Raw genomic sequence first — 20,227 nt, forward strand, 5'->3', positions numbered from 1 at the left:
AAAGGTAAAGCATTTGCAACTTTATATTGGTTGCAGGTTGTGAAGGGTAGATAATCATCTTCTGGTTTCCATATACCTGTGTTGTTTGATTTGTTCCAACACACCTTATTCATGATAAAAAAAAAAACCCACAAAGTAGCAAAGTAATAAAAGATACAAGTTATACATATTCATTACTGAGAAATTAAAAGATATACCTATATAAATAGAAAATGAAGTCGGCCTGGGGACACCTGGGTGGCTTAGTCTGTTAAGCAGCTGACTCTTGGTTTCAGCTCAGGTCATGATCTCAGGGACCAAACTCTGTGTTCAGTGGGGAGTCCTTTGAGGATATGAGTGCCCGCTCTCCCTCCCTCCTTTCTCCCCTCTCACCCAATTGCATGCTCTCTTTCTCAAATAAATAAATCAATCTTTAAATGAAGATTCTTGCCTGTCATTCTATCATCCTCATATCACTTATTCACATTCTGATGAAAATTCTCTTAAACTTCTTTTTAGGATAGTGATGCACAAGCATATATGTAATATAAACATGGGCTTATATTTCATGCTGCTTTTTTTATAGCCTGCTTTTTCCATTTAGTATTAGAAATATTTTTCGGGATGTGTCCAGATCTACAGTATTATTTCTCAACAGTGTGGCCTTCTACTTTGGGAAGTTTAAGGTTTAAGACAGACAATAATAGACATCTTCATTTTTTTCTACATTTAAAGTTCATGGATTATATAACATTAGCTGAATTAAAAAACAGGTAACTCTTCAATATCACAGATCTGTGCATTACTTAGGGCTCAGCATTAATTAAGATTTCTGGGCCAAAGTTGGACACCTAGTCAAATCAAGTAGCCAACTCATTTTTACTTTTTACTGCAAACCCCTAACTTAAGAGAACTTTCCCACTTCACTATGGTTAGCCACCTAGGCTACCCCTAAAAGTTACACCAAAAAGAAATTATTATATATTTGTAATATTAGAAAATAACAGTATAATGGTGTGCCTGGATGGCTCAGTTGTTAAGGGTCTGCCTTGAACTCTAGTCCTGATGCCAGGATCCTGCCCTGCCTCGGGCTCCCTGCTCAGTCTCGGGCTCCCTCTCCCACCCTCCCTGCTTGTATTCCCTCCCTCGTTCTCTGTCAAATAAATAAATAAAATCTTAAAAAAAAGAAAGAAAGAAAGAACAGTATAATAAACTAAGACAAAACCCATGAAATCAAATTAGTTTAGTTCTCTTTAATAGCGAGGCTTACTTGGGGGGTAAGGAGGTAGATGAGGATGTCTAGAAATGAGAAAGTAACTTCTATGGCTATTTCAAAGCTTTAAGTGAAGTTAGTAGAACCATCAGTCACGATTTAAATTAATACTTAAAAGTTTCCTTTCCCTTCATACTGTTGTATTATTAGCACTTGTCACACTTATTAGCAAAGACTGAGGCTTTTTTAATCTCATAAACTAGAGAGGAAAGAAGAAAAGGGAAAAAGAAGAGATATTCTGGTAATGCTACTATGTAAGAGTTGGAAGTAGAGGAGGGAAAGGTAAGGGACTTTTTTTTTAAAATTTTAAAGATTTTATTTATTTATTTGACAGAGAGAGAGAGAGACAGACAGAGACACATGCCGAGAGAGAGGGAACACAAACACAGAGAGTGGAAGACCCTGGGATCATGACCTGAGCAGAAAGCAGACACTTAAGGACTGAGCCACCCAAGCACCTGGTAAGGGACTTTTGAAGTATGTATTTAGAATTCATGATGCATTCACACTTCAGCTAATCTCAGTTGTGAATGAGCAAAGGGAAGAGAAAGTCTACTCCATGATTCTCCAGGAAGAAAAAGACAATTCAAGAGGCAGCACTGCTTTAAAGACCGTTAACAGAAACAAAGACAAAAAGAGTACAGTTTTATGCCAAATTCACATGTTGATGTGATAAAAACATTTAGTAATTTATAAAAATGAAATCCTCACTTACTGACAATTTCCAGAATTCTAATTTTATCTAATACTAAAAATCTACTCTAGCCCACCAATATCTTTACTGTTTTTCTGAATACATCACGTCACATGGAGTTAACTTCCTCCATGACATCTTAGGTAGCATTCTGAAAACTCTAACATACTAAACTGTATGTCTATTTCTTTCTTTTTGAGTAACTATTTCCCTAATTAGTTTAGGTGTGTACTTTTAGATCATGAATTAAGGACAGAGGCCATTACTACTTTTAAAAATTTAACTTCCACCTCCAAAAGTCAGCATTAGATGAACTTCAAGGAATCTGATCTCCCCAGTTTTTGAGAAGCAGAGAAAAACATGCAACCAGGCAAAACCTTCCAGGAATACGAAGTTATGCTTTCTGGACCTAGTTAGTGCCCTATATAGTCAAAGAGGCAGAAAAGCTTTTTTGTTTTTATTTTTTATTTTATTTTTTTTAAGAAGAGTATGGGCATGAAAGTAGGGGAGAGGGAGAGAGAAATCTTAAAGGCTTGATCTCACGACTCTGAGATCATGACCTAAGCCAAAATCAGGAGTTGGACATTTGACTGACTGAGCCACCCAGGATCCCCTTGTTTGTTTTTAAATAACGAAAAAAAAATTACTGAAGACAACTTCTGGCATCTAAAATTTAATTTAATCAGCCTCACTTGCAAAGTTATTACTACACCAGCAGATCATGCCTTCTGTAATGCTTCATTTTTGCCTGTTTCTCACAGACTGAAAAACTGGCTAATGTCCATGTTTTGGCCAAGTCCTGTTCCCTTTCACATGCTAATTTATTTATTGCTTGGACAAGAGTTTCCAAATATAAACCCATTTCACATTTTATAAAATAAAGAATTTGAGTAGTAGTAGAGCATGGGAAGTTGGGAAGCTTTATCCTTCAATGGCAGGTTCTGCTTGGCACAATTTCAAGTTATATTCTGGAATACCTGTGTATGTTCTGGTTTTCTTCAGCAACCCAAAAATATGTTCATCAAACCAAGATCTAAATGGGTCATTTCAATTTATTAATATAAGACCTGTCTTGCTCAAGAATCTAAAAAAACGTACTGGTCAGATTTCTTTTAAAATTTATTTATTTATTTATTTTATTTGACAGGCAGAGATCACGAGTAGGCCCAGAGGCAAGCAGAGGGGAGCGGGAGCAGGCTCCCCGGTGAGCAGAGAGCCTAATGGGATGCCTGGCTCTATCCCAGGACCCTGAGATCATGACCTGAGCCCAAGGCAGAGGCTTAACCCACCGAGCCCACCCAGGCACCCCTGTACTGGTTAGATTAAAATTATAAACATATGTACTGTTAGGGTTGTGTCATTTATTACTTTGAATATACATGTGTATTTGAATATAGTAGGTGGTATTTCTACTAGAATCTTACTTCATTTCCAGGATTCTGAACCCAAACGGGGAGCATAAGTGGATTACAATTCATTAAAAGATAAAGAAATCTTTTCTTTTTCTTGCAAAAGGCTGAGTTCACTGACAAATAATTAACATTATACTTACTTTCACATAAACATAGCTTAAGTTTTGAGGACCAGAGACAACGTAGTAATATGCTAACATTTCATTTCCAAGCTTTATTCTCGTTTTAAATGTTCTCAAACCATATTTTCCTTCATCCCTTTCTAGTAACTTCTTGTACACATGGTAATTCTTTTGTTGTTTTTGTTTTTTTAAGATTTTATTTATTTATTTGACACAAAGAGAAATCACAACTAGGCAGACAGGCAGGCAGAGAGAGAGGGGGAAGCAACCTCCCTGCTGAGCAGAAAGCCTCATGCTGGGACTTGATCCCAGGACCCTGAGATCATGACCTGAGCCAAGGCAGAGGCTTAACCCACTGAGCCACTCAGGTGCCCCACACATGGTAATTCTTTTTTTCTTTCTTTCTTTTTTTTTTTTAAAGATTTTATTTATTTATTTGACAGACAGAGATCACAAGGAGGCAGACAGGCAGAGAGAGAGGAGGAAGCAGGCTCCCTGCCGAGCAGAGAGCCCGACTCGGGGCTCCTGGGATCACGACCTGAGCCGAAGGCAGAGGCCTTAACCCACTGAGCCACCCAGGCGCCCCACACATGGTAATTCTTTAATAAACATCCCTTCAATGAATCTGAACTTCATTATTATGCTACCTTTGACCCTATCTCAAAAAACTAAGTTGTTTTGTTTTCTTGTTTTATCAGTAACAGACAAACCACAGTAGAGTATTAAAGTTGAGTATTGTCTAGAGTCAAATCATTACCCACCATTCTTCAATGTATATCTGAGAAGTTTTTTTGTTTTTTGTTTTAAGATTTTATTTATTTATTCCCAGAGAGAGAGAGTGAGCACAGGCAGACAGGCAGCACAGGCAGGCAGAGAGGCGGCAGAGGGAGAAGCAGGCTTTCCGCAGAGCAAGGAGCCTGATGTAGGACTCGATCCCAGGACACTGGGATCATGACCCAAGCCAAAGGCAGCCGCTTAACCAACTGAGCCACCCAGGTGTCCCTATCGGAGAAGTTTTTAAAATTTAATTTTATTTAAAGTCAATTAATTAACATATAGGATATTATCAATTTCATAGGTAGAGTTCAGTAATTCATTAGTTTTATGTAACACCCAGCGCTCATTACATCACATGCCCTCCTTAATGCCCATCACCTTGTTACCCCATCCTACCTTCCCCTCCAACAACCCTCAGTTTCTTTCCTATGGTTAAGAGTCTTCTGGGTGCCTGGGTGGGTGGCTCAGTTCTTAATCTCCCTTCAGCTCAGGTCATGATCCCAGGGTCCAGGGATCAAGGCCCGCATAGGGCTCCCTGCTCAGCAGGGAGCCTGCTTCTCCCTCTCACACTCCCCTTGCTTACATTCCCTCTCTTGCTGTTATTTTTCCCTCCCTTCCTCTATGCTCTTCTGTTTTCTTAAATTCCACATGAATGAAATTATATGGTATTTGTTTTTCTCAGACTGACTTATTTCCCTTAGCATAACACCCTCTAGTTCCATCCATGTCACTGCAAGATATCTTTTATTTTGATGGCTGAATAATTAATATTCCCTTTGTGTATACATATCATATTTTCTTTAACCGCTCATCTGTCCATGGACATCTGGGCTCTTTCCATAGTTTGGCTATTGCGAACATGGAAAACTTTTAGTAGATATTCATAGCTGCTAAAGATGTAGCAAAAATAAGTCCGCATTATTACCTCAAAATATACTAGGTTAAACTTAAATATGGGATGCCTGGCTGGCTCAGTTGGTTAAGCATCTGCCTTCAGCTCAGGCTGTGATCCCAGTCCTGGAATTGAGTCCCACATTGGGCTCCTTGCTCTCCCTCTGCCTGCCACTCCCCTGCCTGTCTTTCTCTCAGACAAATATATAAAATCTTTAAAAAACAAAAACAACCAGGGCGCCTAGGTGGCTCAGCTGGTTGGGCTGCCTTTCCATTCAGGTCATGATCCTGGAGTTCCAGGATCGAGTCCCACACTGCACTCCCTGCTCAGCAGGAAGTCTGCTTCTCCCTCCTACCTTCCCCCTCATGCACGCTCTCTCTCTCTCAAATAAATAAATAAAATCTTAAAAAAAAAAAAAAAACTTAAATAACTGCCTTAATTGCTGACAAGACTATATTGTCTTTTAAAATAATTATCAGTTCCTTTATTAGAAATATTCAATTTTCAAAGGAGTGTTTTTATTTTCCTGGGAACTGTAGTTATCGTTAAACCATCTGTTTTCCCTCTACTAACTTCTCAAGTAGTATTCTAGATGGCAGCAAATACAAACATCATTACACAGTCACAATAGAAAGGACGTGTCTTGGGCACCTTAGTGGCTCAGCTGATTAAGTGTCTGCCTTCAGCCCAGGTTATGATACCAGATGCTGGGGTCAAGTCCCACATCAGGCTCCCTGCTCCTCCCTCTCCCTCTGTCCCTCCCCTCCATTCAGCTTGCGCTCTCTCACACACTCCCTCTCTCTCAAAATAAATAAATAAAATCTTAAAAAAAAAAAAAAAAGAAAGAAAACGAGAAGATTTGTCTTTCTTTCTTTCATTTTTATTTAAGTAATCTCTACACCCAACATGGGGCTCAAATTCACCCATGACTCACATACTCTTCTCAATGAGCCAGTCAGGCACCCCAAGGATATGTATTTCTAATCTCCAGAGCAGGTACTTCAAACCTGAATTCCACTAACCCCATTAAGGATTCGTTCAGCTGAGCAAAATAAAAGCCTGCATCTAATAGAGTGAACTGATAAAGATAACATTGGAAGCAATGTGAAGTATTTTGCTGATTATATCCAAAAGAGGGTAAGAAAGTCCTCCAAGTCAATAAAGACACCATCTGGGGCACCTGGGTGGCTCAGTAGGTTAAGCCACTGCCTTTGGCTCAGGTCATGATCTCAGGGTCCTGGGATTGAGCCCTGCATTGGGCTCTCTGCTCAGCAGGGAACCTGCTTCCTCCTCTCTCTCTGCCTGCCTGTGATCTCTCTCTGTCAAAAATAAATAAAATCTTTAAAAAAAATAAAAAATAAAAAAAATAAAGACACCATCTATTTCATTTAACTTATGGCATTTAAGAGAATTTGGGGGGCACATGGTTAGCTTAGTCAGGGGAGTGTATAACTCTCGATCTTAAACTTGTGAGTTCAAGTCTAGAGCTTACTTTTGAAAGTTTTTAAAAATAAAAAAAAAAACACAGAATTTTGGAAACCATAATTTTAAGTTATATAAACATATACTTCCTGAATACAAAGGAAAACTATTCTGCCAAAATTTATAGAAATCATCTTACTAGCCCTTAAAATACACAAACATTTTGTTCCCTATCATTTGTGTGGTCAAAATTTATGATTTAGTACACAACAGTCAATGGCCAAACAATTTACATAAACCTGTGATATCATGATTTATATGCTATATTCCATCACAGCTTCTGACTAACCATTCCTATATCAGAAAAGACATATAAAAGAGTTAGGAGGAGTTAGGAGCAGAGGTTCTTAGCCTCTTTGGTGCCACAGATTCCTTTGACAATTCGGTAAAACCTGTCATTATTCTTGTCAGAATGATGTTTTTAAATGCATAAAATACAAACATACAATTGTCAAAATATATTTTTAATTGACATGTGCTTTTAAAAATAACAAGTTAGATAAGATCTAGTAGTTGGTCTAATAATCACAGTAACTTTAAAGTAATGATGAGTTTAAACAATTTCAAGTTGGCTGCAACCACTTATCATATGAAAATGATGACAAAGTCACAGGTGCTGCAAAACTACTCATTGCTTGTTGCCTACATTCATAGCGGGAATAACTAGATTTTATGTAGAAATTAATGAGAAGATGTAACTTTTTTTCTTCAGCAAGTTCAGAGACCCCCTGCATTCCATTGACCATGGAAGACCAATCTGCAGATCCAGATTAAAAACCGCTGATAGGGGAAGAGAAGAGAGAGTTAATAAAGTAAAACCTCTGAGTCTCAAAACTATATAAGGCAACTCTGAAAAGCCCTGTTAGAAGTACAGTTATCATGATGAACACTGAGTAATGTACAGAATTGTTCAATCACTATATTGTATATCTGAAACTCATAACACTGTTAAATGTATTAGATTTAAAATAAAAACTTAAAAAAAAAGCCCTGTTGCTATCCAACACAGTTTAACACACTAGAGCAGTATTTTCAAGCTTTCATTCACTCAGTAATTTTGGTGATTTACACAGTAAGAGCAAAATCAAAGGGGAGAGATATTTTTCAACAAATGATCAAATATGTAGCTTACAATGCTTGTACATTTTGAGAAACTTCTCCTTTATATGAAGGCTAAGTCACTGTAATCACATCAGATTAGATTTAACAATACTATCAGCTGTGATTAGTACCATAGTAGTAGTAAGGAAAACCAACAGAGCTGGACCCTGCTTCTTCTGCCTAAGTCGTCAGTTATACTCCTCAACAGCTTAGCCCCTGAGCCAGTCTCCCTTTTGGTAGATGTGAACTCCTGCTGTCACTGTGTGCACTGTGACCCCAGAAGAGAAAGCATCATTTCCTTAAGATCAGCATTGCTGGGGGGAACCTGGGTGGCTCAGGGGGTTAAAACCTCTGCCTTTGGCTCAGGTCATGATCTCAGGGTCCTGGGATGGAGCCCCTCAAGCCCCGCAAGCCCCACATAGCATCAGGCTCTCTGCTCAACAGGGAGCCTGCTCCCGCCCCCCAACACCCCCAGTCAAATAAATAAGTAAAATCTTAAAAAAAAAAAAACAAAAAAAAACATCATTGCTGTTTCATTACTTCCTTATAGGCCTTATAGGAAACACAAGGGCTCAAACATCTCAACTATACTAAACTTGGCATATAGATCATTATAAAATGGATCCTATGACCGGGCAAAGAGAAAAAAAAAATTACAGGGAAAAAAAGCATGGAGAAAAATTTCAGTTTGTCAGTGCAAGTTAAAGGAAGAATAACATACAACTCAGAAGGGTAACCTGGCAGTCATATACTGAAAACTTTATCCAGACAAGTATTAAATTTGGTAGGCATTAGAAAACCATGAGAAAATTTTGATTATAGAAATGACATGATCAGAACTGGTAGGACATCAGTTATGGTTGAATAATCTTCAAAAAAGCAGGAAAAAACATACAGTGGAAAAAAGACAGACTCTTTAATAAATGGTGCTGGGAAAATTGGACAGCTATGTATGGAAGAATGAAACTCGACCATTCTCTTACACCATACACAAAGATAAACTCAAAATGGATAAAAGACCTCAACATGAGGCAGGAATCTATCAAAATCCTAGAGATCATAGGCAGTAACCTCTTCAACATCGGCCACAGCAACTTTTTTCAAGACACGTCTCCAAAGGCAAAGGAAACAAAAGCGAAAATGAACTTTTGGGACTTCATCAAGATCAAAAGTTTCTGCACAGCAAAGGAAACAGCCAACAAAACAAAGAGGCAACCCAGAGAATGGGAGAAAATATATGCAAATGGCACTACAGACAAATGGGCTGATATCCAGAATATATAAAGAACTCCTCAAACTCAACCCTCAAAAAACAGATAATCACATCAAAAAATGGGCAGAAGACATGAGCAGACACTTCTTCAAGGAAGACATACAAATGGCTAACAGACACATGAAAAAATGTTCATCATCATTAGCCATCAGGGAGATTCAAATCAAAACCACATTGAGATACCACCTTACACCACTTAGAATGGCCGAAATTAACAAGACAGTAAAAACGGGTGTTGGAGAGGATGTGGAGAAAGGGGAACCCTCTTACACTGTTGGTGGGAATGCAAGTTGGTGCAGCCACTTTGGAAAACAGTGTGGAGATTCCTTAAGAAACTAAAAATAGAGCTACCCTATGACCCTGCAATTGCAAAGATACAGATGTAGTGAAGGGCTATCTGTACCCCAATGTTCATAGCAGCAATGGCCATAGTTGCCAAACCGTGGACAAAACCAAGATGCCCTTCAACAGACGAATGGATAAAGATGTGGTCCATATATACTATGGAGTATTATGCCTCCATCAAAAAGGATGAATACTCGGGGCACCTGGGTGGCTCAGTGGGTTAAAGCCTCTGCCTTCAGCTCAGGTCATGATCTCAGGGCCCTGGGATCAAGCCCCATATCAGGCTCTCTGCTCAGGAGGGAGCCTGCTTCCCTTCCTCTATCTCTGCCTGCCTTTCTGCCTACTTGTGAACTCTGTCAAATAAATAAATAAAATCTTTAAAAATATTAAAAAAAGAGAGAAGTGAGCTGGGGGAAACTGGAGGGGGAGACAAACCATGAGAGACTGTGGACTCTGAGAAACAAATTAAGGGTTTTGGAGGGGAGAAGGGTGGGCACGGGTGAGGCTGGCGGTGGGTATTAAGGAGAGCATGTACTGCAGAGAGTACTGGGTGTGGTGCATAAACAATGAATTTTGGAACACACACACACACACAAATAAAATAAAATTAAATTTTAAAAAAGGAACTGGTAGAACACCATAGAACAGACTGGAGAAGGGGAACGGCAATGATCGGAGGTACAAGGCCACAGCAAAAATCATAGCAGCAGCCAAAACTAGGGAGTAATGATAAAATGAAAAGCGGGGTTGGTGGAGGGAGAGAATGGACACAAGAGATAAGAAGAGAAACTCTGGCACATAGTTGCATTTGGGAGAGCAGGGGGCCCACTAGGGAAGTGTTAAGATGACTCAGAGGTTTTAAGCCTAACTACCTGAAATAATGTAATCAGAAGAAAAGACTAGGTTTGGGGGATGAAGGGAAGTTGAGAACAGGCAGAAATAATGAACCTCAGGTAACATTTTAAGTATGAAATGCCCAAGAGATAACTACAAAAGCAGATCACAGATAAGAGTAATCAATCTCTGTATTTAAGGAATTTTAATTCTATAATCCAGTTACAGCTTGAGATTTAGATTTGGTAGTGATTCTACCAGAAATTCCACAAAAGCTATGGGAACAAATAAACTGAAAGAGCAGAGAAGACCAAAAGAGACCCTATCAATGTAAGAATAGAAATTCTAAATATTCCAAATACTAAAAACCATTTGAAATGCTCATATTGAGTGCTAAAAACATTTTAACAAAATACCGGCTTTTAAAGAGGCTATATCTTGATACATTTAAATACATTTCTCCAGGGGCACTTGGGTGGCTCAGCGGGGTTAAGCATCTGCCTTAGGCTCAGGTCAGGATCCCTGGGATGGAGTACCACATCCCCATGTCAGGCTCATGGCTCCGCGGGAAGCCTGCTTTCCCCCCTCCCTCTGCCTGTCACTCACTCAACTTGTGTGCTCTGTCAAATAAGTAAATAAAATCTTTAAAAATACATACATCAGGCCTCCAAAAAAGATAGTGTCTCAATACATATGATATTCTATTAAAACACACAAACTTTGGGGCACCTGGGTGGCTCAGTCATTAACCATCTGCCTTCGGCTCAGGTCAGGATCCCAGGGTACTGGGATGGAGTGCCCCACTGGGTTCCCTGGTAGGCAGGGAGCCTCCTTCTCGCCCTTCCCCTCCCCCTGCTTGTGTTCCCTTCTCTCTCAGTCTCTCTCTCTCTCTCTGTCAAAAAAACAAAAACAAAAACAAAACACACACAAACTTTAACTTGCCCTTACTATTCAAAAACCACTTAGAGGAAGGTAGTTAAAAGGTAACAAACTTCCAATCATAAGTACTAGATATGTTAAGGTAAAACATGACGACTATAATTAACACTATTATATATAGGAAGGTTAAGAGAGTAAATTCTGAGTTCTCTTTGAAAGGAAAAAAATTTTTTTGCTCTTTTTATCTGATGAGCTGATGGATGATAACTAAACTTATTTGTGGCAATCATTTCATAATATATGTTAGTCAAGCCATCATGCTATGTATCTTAAACTTATGCAGTAATGTCAATTATATCTCAAAATAAAACTGGGAGAAAAAACCCTATTTTCTATAGAGGTATTCTAGTTAATCAATTAGGAAGGAATGTTAGAGAGGGGTGCTTGGTTGGCTCAGTCGCTTGCCTGCCTTCCCTGACTTCGGCTCTGATCCTGATACCAGAGTCCTGGGATCAGCCCCGCATCAGGCTCCCTGCTCTGCGGGAAGCCTGCCTCTCCTTCTCCCCCTGCTTGTGTTCCCTCTCTCTGTGTCAAATAAATAAAATCTTTAAAAAAATAAATAAATAAAAAGATTTTATTTATCTGAGAGAGAGAAAACAAGCAGGAGGAGCAGCAGGCAGAATGAGAAACAGGCTCTCCACTGAGCAGGGAGCCACATGTAGAACTTAATCCCATAACCCTGGGATGACAACCTGAGTCAAAGGCAGATGTTTAACCGACTGAGCCACCTAGGCATCCCTAAATAAATAAAACCTAAAAAAAAAAAAAAGAGGAATATGAGAGAAAGGCCATTTGCAAGCCACTAGTGAAGAAATGGAGCCACACCATTAATTTAGCAGAGTCAGTGATAACCAAAGCCCTCCTGATGGAAATATACATCATCACCTGTGAATTGTATTTGTTCTCTCCTCCACACTGTTCCTACTCTCAGAAATCAAACCTGAACTGATCTAAGCATGCCTGAAGTCTTCAAACTAGCTACTAATTTATAGGAAATACGGGGAAGCCAGGGATACGCTGAACTAAAAACATGTTAAAACTATTCCAGAGGGGGAGCCTGGGTGGCTCAGTGGGTTAAGCCGCTGCCTTCGGCTCAGGTCATGATCTCAGGGTCCTGGGATCGAGTCCCGCATCAGGCTCTCTGCTCAGCAGGGAGCCTGCTTCCTCCTCTCTCTCTGCCTGCCTCTCTGCCTACTTGTGATCTCTGTCTGTCAAATAAATAAATAAAATCTTTAAAAAAAAAAAAAAAAAAAACTATTCCAGAGGGACATATTCAACAAAATCCAAAATAAGGGAAACCAGGAAAAATAAGCTGGTTCCTTCAGCAAATCAATGAAGAGAAATGACAAAGGGGGAAACTGCAGATTAAAAGATATAGCAACCAAATGTAATGTGTGACTGTGTTTGGATTCCAAATCAAACAAACCAATTACTTAAAAGCAACCTGGAGTGGAGTGGTGCCTGGGTGGCACAGTTGCTTGAACACCCAACTCTTTCTTGGTTTTGGCTCAGGTCACCATATCAGGGTAGTAAGACGGAGTGCGAATCAGGCTCCATTGTCCACACTCAGCATGAAGTCTGCCTGACTTCTCTCTCTGCCCCCTCTCTACATGGTTTCTTTCTCTCTCTCAAATAAACATTTAGATCTTAAAAAATTTAAAAAACAAACAAACAAACAAACAAAAAACCCTAGGGGTACAATGCCTGGCTGGCTCAGTCAATAGAGCATGTGACTCTTGATCTTGGGGTCTTGAGCTCAAGCCCTGTGTTGGGTGTAGCGCTTACTTAAAAAAACACAAACACAGAAACAAAAAACAAGGCCAACTGAGGAAAATTTGAATACTGCCTGGTTATTTGGTTATGTTCATTTTTACATATGAGACAACAGTATGTGGTTATGATTTCCTGGAATCCTATCTTTTAGAGATATACTTAAATATTCATAGACAAATTAATTATCCACATATGATTTGCTTCCGAATAACCCAGCAGGTGTAGGGGAGTAGAAAAGGCTCTCAACTGCGTTTGAAATTTTTTGATAGAAGTTTGTTTAGAGGGGAATAAATAAGAAAAAAAAATCACTATCAATAACACCAACAGAACTACAAAAAGGACAGGAATGGATTTGTTTTATTTCCAAGACTGACAACCCGAGCAGCCCTGGGTTAATCATACAATGTCTTAATTGCCCCCCTGGTTAAATGGAAACAAATCCTATCCAGTAAACCCACAAAATCGTATTTGGTCAAGCTAGAAAGCTTGGAGATACTTTTAACTCTGGCTGCCCTAGTTTCCCACATCTGTGGGTTCCCCCCTCTCATGTCCTCCCACTACTGTCCATCACTGTGGTCTCACACACTCCCAAAAGCCTCCCTCAGCCTGTTTCCCACATTGTATACAGAATGAAGTTCCTAAAAAGCAAAATACGATCCTCAACTCCACTTCAAACCCTTAAACTGCTTTTGATTAGCTACAAGGCAAGAATGCTTCCTTAAATTTTTAAGATAGTCCCTTCCTTAATTCTTTAAAATGACTTATAAGGCTTTCCATTATCTGATATTATCTATCTCTCCAACTTCCATCTCTCCCAAATTTCCCTTCTCCCTCTTATGCTTTAGCTTTGGTAAATTCATGCAGTTTTTCCAACGTACCCTGTACTCTGGAGCTTCAGCATTCATTGCTGGAATGCTTTTTCCACCATCACTTCCTGGCTTAGTTAGCTCCTAACCGTCAAGTCTAAAAAGTTAAGTAGCATTTCCTCACAGAAGCCTACCCAGATTGCTTCTATACTAGGTTGGGTGTCTTCGCATAAGTATAGAATACACCATTTCGTTCCCCAGGAATCTGTACTTTCTCTATCATAACACTCAGTATTTCTTTATAAAGAGTAGTTGTAGTAACCACTGTTACCAGTCTATCTGCTCTTCAGTTAAACTACAAACTCCAGGAGAAACAGGGCCAGAACCTGTTTATTGCTGAAACCTAAGTCTCTTAGTGCCTCGCAGCTAATAACAAATTGCTGAATACAAAAATACCCACAACTCTCTAGTCTGTTTTTCTCACATCCAAGTTCCATCTTCATCTGCTCAAAAACAGACTGACCATATAGGCATTTACAAGGACCTAAATCCTACATAGGGATGCATTATAAAGTGGACTGAAAACACAATGGGAATGAAGGACATAAATTGGGCAAAAGCTACTCCAATATCTATTTTTAGTATAAAATAATTTACATCCATGTTAACAATTTTACAGAAAGCTCAAGAGTGCCGATCTGATTAACAGGAGTCAAAAGACATTAATTCCCACACAAACAACAAGTTTTCATCTAAGATGTTAAGTCACTTAACTTCTCCAATTTCAATTTCCTAATCTGTAAAATAAGGGAATCTGACTAGCGAGTCATTAAGATCTTTTCCAGGATTAATGTTATTTATATGCATTAATATTTAGAAGACAAAAAGACATGTAAAATTATTCAAACACTATCAAATGGTTTCATCCTATGACCTTTTTATCCTTTTTAAAAAATCTGTTTAGGGATGTTATAGCCTATTATGTTAAGCTTACAACCAAACCTTTAAATCTATTCAGCTATAAAAATCTCACAAAATCTCTCCAGACCATTGACTTACATATTTAATAAGAGAAACTGCAATACGATTAAAAAACAGCATTTATCTAAACTCTAAATTACTCAAGTATGTTAAATTCTGAAATAAAACTTACCCATTACCTGTATTAAAGCCTAGATATCTTGAATTCCTGATATTTCCTATGGCAATTTTAAGGCAAAGTTGTACTTCACAGCATAAGACTTGGACTTATGGGCTCTACTTAACGCCATACTAAAAAGCTGAAGATACGCAGTCTCTAATTCACTCACAGTTCTGGTAAACGACACTGACATTGTTTATTAATGCCTAATTCCTAGTCATACTCTTCCAAACTTGCACACAATACTGAGTTCACCCTATCACGACATTCCACTAGTTACTAAGCCCACATTTGTTTTATCAGGGCACTGATACGTGCGCATTTTATTTCGAAACCGGAATAACTTTTAGGAAATAATAAAAAACATTTCAAAACTAGCTATGGTAAAGAGTAGCTCTGTAAACATTCTACTGCTATCAGTAGGCGTCTAGCTCGTAAGCAAATGGTGCAAACCGGCTCAAGCAGAAATCCGTTTGTTTCTTGGTTGAAAATAATTACAAAGTGGTTTCGGTCAGTGCTCGTCACACCAAGTAAGTCGTGACAAAGAAATGAAATGCTAAAATGCACGTGGAAGAAAAGGATGTACTTGGAACAAAACGCGTGCATCTGACCAAGTGTAACGCTATCCTTCAGATCCCTCCCAACAGGGCCGCCTTCAAGACCAGGAGCGCGAGGGCGCTCCAGTCGAGATTCTGCAGCCACAGGTTGAATGACAAAGAGTCCCCGTCAGCACCAGTCCCCGCGTCGGCCAGCTGCACTATTCCCTCCGCAAAGTCCACGCGAACCCTGCAGTCACGTCTTGGCTGCGGGGACTGCGGCTCCCCAAACCACCCTCGCAAGTCACCAGGTGGGGCAAGGATTGGCTGGCCGAGGTTGGGGCGGGCATGCCACGAGTCCAAAATAACTCCCGCCCCGCGTCCCTTCCCTCCGAGCAGAACGCGGCCAGGAGAGCGGGGAGGCACCACGTGAGCCAGCCCCACGTCGTCCCTTTTCCAAATCAAAAGCATCTCTTGAGGAGACTCCTGAACGCTAGGGGAAAAGCTACTTCCCCAAGGTCACCGGCATCCAAACCCAACTCCCCGGCCAGGCCGGTGGCCCGCACCTGACTAGGGGGCCGCAGCCCCTCCGGGCGAGGGAAGGCGCTGTCCCCATCGCCTCAAGGTCTCCTTCCCCAACGCCGCGTTCCGGTGCTACGCGGCTGCCCGCGGCCACGATGCCCCTGCCGGGCCGCCTCCCTCCCCCGAGACCCAGGTCTGCGACCCAGTCCCGAGGCCCCCTCCCACCCTCCAGGGCGGCAGAGGCACCGCGGGGTCCGCGCCCAGCGCCGCCGCGGGCCGTTACCCAACTAACCGTTATGCGCGGTTCGCGCCGCCAAGCGTGTACGTGACACGGCTGGAGTCCCGCAGGGCCCAGGGTTCAGGTCGCGTCCTTCGCCAGCTACCTCGTTCGCTCGCTCGGGCACCCACGCGGCCGGCAGGTCACGTCGCAGCTCGCCAGCACTTTGTCGGGCCGGGCCCGCGGGGCTGCCTTATAATCCGCCGGGGCCCGAGCATGCGCACAGGGGGCGGAGTCGGCCCTCCCGGCCGCCGCCCCCTCCCCCCCCCATACATACGCCCGAACAGCGACTCGCGCCTCCACACGCTCTCAGGCGCGCGCGCCCGCCCGTCCTCTGGCGCGCGCCGGCGCCCCCTCCCCGCCACGTGACCGGCGGCCCGGCAGGACCCGCGCCTCGCGCCCCCACCTCTGCGGCGTCCGATAGGGCTGCTGCTCTCCTCTGCGGACCTTGGCCCTCGGGTCTTCAGTCCAAGGAGTTCGCGGTGACCTACACGCGTGCGGGACTTCGGTGTCGGCCTCCCCCTCAGTCTCTGGCAGAGAAAAGGGAAAAGCCGCCAAGGACGGATGGGGCGTACCCCCGGGGGCCTGACTCAGGTGTGGGGGGCGACCGGCGCGGGGAGGAGCGGGGAAGCGACTGGAAGTGGAGGGACTGGGCAGAGTGTGAATGGACGCGTGGCCACCTCGGGCCCGGGAAGAGGCCGAAGGGGCGGGCGGAGAGAGCGCGGGCTGCGGCCTCAGCAGAGTTCGTGGAACTCAGGGAAGTCACTCAAACCCTCAGGGCCTGTTTCCTGTTCTCTAAAAAGGCAACCGTAGTAGAACCGACCTCCTGGGCACTTTTAGTGGTTTTGGGGAGAGAACTGATGCAACTTTCTTAATACAGAGCGTCCCCTGCGGCATTTGATGAAGGCTGGGCGTTAAACGCCGAAGTCGGGAGAGCAGAGCAGGTCAGAGTGTGGTGAGACGGGTCCCCGGGGAGGGGCGTATGTTGGAAACACGGAGAAATGAGAATGCAGAGGCCAAGTTTTTGTGGACACAGAATGTTGGGGGCAGGATATAATACAGCCAGCAGTTTTGAGGAACTGATTATGTACTTAGCAGTTTACCTGAATTACCATCATAGCCTTATGAGGTAGGTAACTATTCTTAACATTTCACAAATAAGGGTGGAGGTTCAGAGAGGTTAAGTAACTTTGCAGAGGTCACAGAGAAAGTGAGCAACATCCAAAGTCAGACTCCAGAGCCTGATTTTGTTCTCACAGCCATTGTAGGTTCTTGAGCAAGACCAGACACTGGAGTCTATCAGTTTAGGTGAATAATCATGAGGTGTCTCTTATGTTGGCTTTTGGGAAATAACCAAAAATGTATGAAGGCTCCTGCCTTCAAGGAGTTTACAAGTTCTTTGGAGGGATTGAGTGAGGCAGAAGAAATCAACCAACATTTGAGGACCACTTGCTGTTGGCCCCAACCCTGCCCCCTCTGCCCTTAATTCTCCCTGCCCTGTGAGGTTGGCCTTAAGGTTTTGTGTTGCAAATGAAGAACTGTGATTGAGGAGTGGGGATTGAGGAGGGATCAAGTTCTGAGATGAAAGTGTGCTTTCCCTTCACCCACTGTGCCTGGTTCACACAAAAGAAAGTTTTCCGTAATAGTGCAACACCTCAGAAGGCTGTCCAGAATCTGTCGCCAGGCAGTGCATAGGAGTAGTAACTGCTTTTCACCTTTAATAAATGCAGAGGATTCCAGCAGGGCTTTAGGATTGCTCGGGTGGTAGCAGCATTCATGGTCGATGATAGGAGAACGGATTTGGGGAGGCAAAATGGCACTAGTTCAGACATGGGCCTATGAGGCCCAGAACTGTAAAATGTAGTAGGAAGTGGTAGAATAAGTTGATTCCCAGGAAACCCGAAAAAAAAAAAGGCTTATATAGGAACAAAGTACCGTAGATTTATAATATCAACCCATGTCTCAGTTCCAGTTTTGATACTTTGCACTTACAAGCTCTTTATCCTTAGGCAAATTATTTTGCTCTCCAAGCCTCATTCTGTGCTCTGTAAAACAAGGATAATACCTACCTCATAGGGTTTTTATGATAACAAAAATAGTATTTTACTTAAGTGTCTGGCATATAGTGAGCATTAAATAATTGTATAGTCATGGAAAACCATGAAACTCAATCCTTAAAATTAATCCTAAAAGCACTTCACTTGAATAGACCCCCTTGCAGGGCCCTAAGAGGAACCCTTACAGTGTGTTCCCAGGATAATGTTAGTGCTTTATTGTAATTTTGTATTCCTTTTCTTGAAAATGCCCACCAAAATTGTATAAACTTCAGGCTCCACAAAATCTGGATCTGCTCCTACTAGGAACGGTAGTGTTGTGGAAAGAGTATAGACTTTGGAATCAGAAGGTTTGTTTCCATAACTTACTATCTGTGTCACTTTGGACAATTCATTCATTGAACTCTTCTGGGCAGGCCAGGTAAACTGAATATAATAGCTACCAGCCTGAGCTGTTAAGATAATCAAGTAAGAGTATTTGCAGAAGGGGTTGGTAAATCTTGGAAAGCACTCTACAGGTGTTTGTGATTAATAATATAATTTGTTCATAAAGTGCATAAGAGGTAAAGATCAAAAGCAAGAGAAAGGTTCTCAGCCTAAAAGTAGAAATAGGGTGGGTGGGGTGCCTGGATGGCTCAGTGGGTTAAAGCCTCTGCTTTAGGTTCAGGTCATGATCCCAGGGTCCTGGGGTCGACCCCCCCCCCCCCCATGGGCTCTCTGCTCAGCAGGGAGCCTGCTTCCTCCTCTTTCTCTCTCTGCCTGCCTCTCTGCCTACTTGTGATCTCTGTCTGTCAAATAAATAAATAAAAATAAATAAAATCTTAAAAAAAAAAAAAAAAGAAATAGGATGGGTGAGCTGGCAAAACTGATGAAATAATACAGGTAGAAGTCTTGGTTTTCTCCAGATTTTTTCCTGATTAATTCATGAAACACTGAAGAAATAAACTAGTAAGCACAGGATCCGAAATTTAGAGCTGAGAGGAAGTTTAACAGAATGGAAATTAAGGCCCAGAGGAGCTAATTATTCTGAGGCCACTTGTCTAATAAATGGTATGATCAGAAGAACCAGCTCTCCAGGCCCTAGGTTTTCTACTGTACCAAGTGTGTTGTTATTTGTTTGTTTGTTTGTCTTTTGGGTTTTTTTTTTTTAAAGGCTGTCCCTTTTTTGCCCTTAAGATTTTATTTATTTATTTAAGAAAGAGCACCGGCAAGATTAAAGGAGTAGGAGGAGCAGAGGAAGAGGGACAAGCAATTCTGCAATGAGGGCACAGGCTGGATCCCAGGACCCTGAGATCATGACCTGAGGCGAAATCGAGAGTTGGTCACTCAGCGAACTGAGCCACCCATGCGCTCCCTAAGTGCGGTTTTTTAAGATAAAAGCGTTTCACCACGGAGTCTTTCAAAATCATCTCAAAACCAGAGAAGGCATGATGCTCTTTAGTGGCTTTCGGCTTTAGCATGAAATTCCCCAAATTCACTTTCCTGTTTTAAAGGCTGATAGACTGAATGATCCATGGGTAATCTGCTCTTGGCAAGCTTGTAAAGTGAGCAAAACTTCTAAAGATTCTAAAGTAAGAGTTTTAACCTCAGAAATTAGTAATGGGATGAGAAATGCAAATGCAAAAAGTTTGAAAATTTGTAACGATTAGTTATTATTTAAGCTGAGTAAGTTACCCAGTTGCTTTATCTACAAAAGAAAAATAATAAGAGTGTATTTTCTCTGGAATTCAAATATTTCACTTACATTCTCTTAATTATTCCACCATTTCTGTGGTGGAAGATGCTGTTATCCTCATTTCACTAACACCAAACAAAGCAAGAAGGGGTTTTTTAAAAACACAGTAATACTTAATTGATTAAGAATACTTCCCCATTTATAATTTGTAATATCTCAAAGGGGAATATGGAAAATGAAATTTGCTTTTGTACCATGTATGAAAAAAAGAGTTTGCTAAGCAGATACCTAGCATAAAGAAGATAATGTCAATGCTAAAA

General features: G+C 41.5%; 1 protein-coding gene across 3 annotated transcripts in view; it reads right to left on the reverse strand.

Annotated features, from left to right (window-relative positions):
* Positions 1–20,227, reverse strand: part of SLC16A1 (solute carrier family 16 member 1) — a 53,781-nt gene that overhangs the window by 31,395 nt on the left and 2,159 nt on the right. Inside the window, exon 1 of one of the 3 annotated variants that reach the window (XM_059138479.1) lies at positions 16,585–16,697. The exons of 1 other annotated variant lie outside the window; for it this stretch is intronic. The gene's annotated coding sequence lies outside the window, so the exon portion shown is untranslated. Of the gene's footprint in view, positions 1–16,193; positions 16,422–16,584; positions 16,698–20,227 lie in introns of those variants that run through there. One more of the 3 variants, XM_059138477.1, reaches the window with a different exon arrangement.

The sequence above is a fragment of the Mustela lutreola genome, chromosome 10 (assembly GCF_030435805.1).
Source record: "Mustela lutreola isolate mMusLut2 chromosome 10, mMusLut2.pri, whole genome shotgun sequence".
Taxonomy (NCBI): domain Eukaryota; kingdom Metazoa; phylum Chordata; class Mammalia; order Carnivora; family Mustelidae; genus Mustela; species Mustela lutreola.